This window comes from Miscanthus floridulus, chromosome 3 (assembly GCF_019320115.1).
Source record: "Miscanthus floridulus cultivar M001 chromosome 3, ASM1932011v1, whole genome shotgun sequence".
NCBI lineage: Eukaryota > Viridiplantae > Streptophyta > Magnoliopsida > Poales > Poaceae > Miscanthus > Miscanthus floridulus.
Genome location: NC_089582.1, coordinates 112,400,040 through 112,403,488, shown reverse-complemented (window position 1 = coordinate 112,403,488; position 3,449 = coordinate 112,400,040).

Below are 3,449 nucleotides of genomic sequence, written 5' to 3'. Positions count from 1 at the left end.
GACGGTGGCTAGAGGTACGAGTTTCAGTGTAGCAACATGGCAGAGTCATTCAATAAGTTACTATTGGGGATACGTGGTATGCCTGTGAATGCAATTGTTCAATTCACCTTCTATAAGCTTGTTGCCTGGTTCAACGATAGACACGCCCATGCATTGCAGTTGAGTAGTGTTGGAGAGATATGGGCTCCAAAACCAAAGGCACACCTAGAGAAGGCAAGAGAAAGGGCTGGCACACATGAGGTTGCATGCTTTGACCACGCCACAGGGACTTATTAGGTCGAGCATAGGGGCGGTACAACATCCGATGACGAGGTCTGAGAGTCGAGGATACATGTGGTTGTCCTCCAAGATTTCAAGTGCACTTGTGGTAAACCAAGGCAATACCACTTTGTATGTTCGTATTTGGTGGCAGCAGCTAGGCATCGCAACTATAATATCGAGATGAGGATACCTCACGAGTTCAGTGTCAACACGCTTGTGAACACATGGAGCCCTCGCTTCGTGCCTTTCTGGGACCCTAGAGAGTGGCCTCCTTATGATGGGCCGAAGTACATTGCGGATCCAGCTTACCGTTGGAACAAGCGTGGATCAAGGCAGAGGACGAGGCATAGGATGGTTATGGATCAGATACCCGGAAGAACTAGGCGTGGGAGAAGAACTCCATTTGTTACTGATCCCGAGCAGTACGAGTGCGGCAAGTGCGGTAGACTTGGCCACAACTCACAAAGTTGCCATTGGCAGATTAGTGAGGTAGGACTATTGGTTTATAGTATTATTTTATATTTTGTCGTATCATATATTTAATTATACATGTCTCAATTTATGCTTGTATTTGTGTCAATTATGTATACATTTATAAGTTCATGTTTCATTATACATTGCAATTCTAATTCATTCACTTTTTTTGTAGGATGGAGCAATTCCACCTGCTCGACCCGACGTACTAGGAGACCCACAGAGGACGTCTCGTTGCGCTGGGGCAGGTAATAATCTATAAGTTTTATTCGTACATGTGTTCGTGAAGTAACATGTGACTATGTTATATTCGATGCAGGACCTTCCGCACCTTCGTTCTAGGACCCACATTGGGTTCTTGGACATTCGGTACGACGATAGGTACACTCCTTTCCTACAAAGAGCTGGCCTAGATGTCATTTCCTTTTAGGTTCATCGTGGGTTGCCCAAGTTCAACTCAGCGGTGATAACTGTGTTGGTAGACAGGTATTAAAGTGAATCATTGCCTCCATTCATGGCCATTTGTTAATGCGATTGACTTTTTGACAAGTAATCTTCCTTGGTCTTAAATATAGGTGGCGGCCGGAGACTCATAGCTTCCACCTATCTTTCGGGGAGATGACAGTCTCGCTTCAGGACTGTCAGAAGATGCTAGGCCTAAGGATTCATGGGAACCCAGTCACCGGGCAGTGCAGGTCAAAGGGATGGAGAGCACGAGTGGAGGCCTTCCTTGGGCGTGAGCTTGGCGAGCAAGGGGCTCGCACTTCTGGAGTTCCCATCTCATGGCTACGTACAGAGTTCGCACAGTGCCCCGAGGAGGCAGATGAGGAGACGGTTGTGTACTACTGCCAGGCATGGATCCTACACCTTTTTGCTTGCGTTCTCTTTCCCGACGCGACGGGTGACAATGCGTCCTGAATGTGGATCCACTGCCTCAGTAACTGGGACTAGGTGGGTCAGTACAGCTGGGGCTCTACAGTCTTGTGTTTTCTATACCGACAGCTGTGCGAGGGGTGTCGTCGGTCTACGGCGAACCCATCACTTGGTGGATGCGTATACCTGTTACAGCTGTGGATGTGGGCTCATTTTCCAGTTGGTCGTCCAGAGGTACTGGCTCGTCGTGAGTGGTTCCAAGGTCAGCCTCCAAGTCGCCAGCCGACGTGGGCGTACCTTTGGGACCAGGTCAGGGTTTCGCACACGAGGATAGACCGGGCATACATTCAGTACACGAACGGGCTAGATTCGCTGACGGCGTCTAGTGTAAGTAAATTTTATTTTCCATGCACCTATTAAAAGGATTAGTATACCATCTAACATCTTATTTGAACATGATGCAGGTAGAGTGGGAGCCATATGGTGGAGAGGACGCACTACTTTTTTAGCTGAGCACCATATGTGGGGCCGATGACTACTTCTATAGGATGAGGTGTCCTCTAATCTGCTTCTATGCTGTCGAGTACCACCTGCCAGATAGGGTCGCACGCCAATTTGGAGTGAGACAGCTTTGGCCTATGCCTCTGTTCTCGACTGGTGTTGACTTACACAAGTAAGTGTTTTGATATTTCAAATGAGTCATGATGATGGTCCATTTGTTATAATATGGTGCCACGTACGTGGATTAATGTAACGATGACATACGTGCAGGTTGGATCGTCAGAGGAACAAGAACATTTTTGACTGGGAGAGGCACCACCAGTCCTACATTGAGGAATGGGAGGAGATGCACAACAACCTGGACGACAACAACAAGCCACACACGAACCATGAGTTCAGGCGGTACCAAGCTTGGTACCAGCGTTCGACAAGGTGCAGGCTCAGACTACAGTGGACAGAAGCTGACTACGCCGACATCGAGTCCTACGACGATGAGGACATGACGTATGACCGGTCCACTCGTGCAGGAAGGCAGGTGGAGGCAGGACCGATCTTGGACAGAGTGGTAAGCCAATCGACTTATTTTGTTACGTTTAGTTACATAACAATACATTAGGTGTTCTTGGACCGACGTTAGGAGTTATCTATTGTAGTTATTGCAACCTTCGCGCTGTATAACCCTTGTAATAAGTTACATTCTTGTATAAAAGAAAACAAAACTAAATATATAACCCTTGTAATACATTAGGTGTTCAGAAGTCTTAATATTGAAAACATTGTTGCAGGGCAATACACTGAGAAGCTCAGTTGAAGAGATCGAGCGCGTTCGGCCTAGAGTCAATGATGACTACATACTTGGCTTCCTAGATGTAAGATTACAAATATTCTTTCAAACAAATCATTAATACGTTATATTCTTTCACTTAACATTGTTTTGTACAACAGAGGCTATCACGTCGTCTACGCCGTGCGGCTGGTCGTTGTGGTTGCAGGACAAACACGACGCATGACGTGTACGATCCTTCCGCAGGAAGAGGAGCCTTGGGTTCCTCTAGTCAAGCAGCTACAGGGGACGAGGAGGAGGACGAGGAGGCCGACGACGACGATGACATGGACAAGAGGCACGATGAGCTTGGGCCCTCTCAGCTCCATGACGCTCCATTGACTTATCCTACACTGCCTCTAGGCACTAGGCGACGTCGTCCCCGTGACCCTTACACTCCAGGCACCAGCGCTCTGGGTCACAAGGGTAGGGCCAAGAGTAGGAGACAGTGAGGGACGTGGTAGATGTTACTATGAACTATTGTATTTACTTATCTTTAATTATTCGGGACCGTATG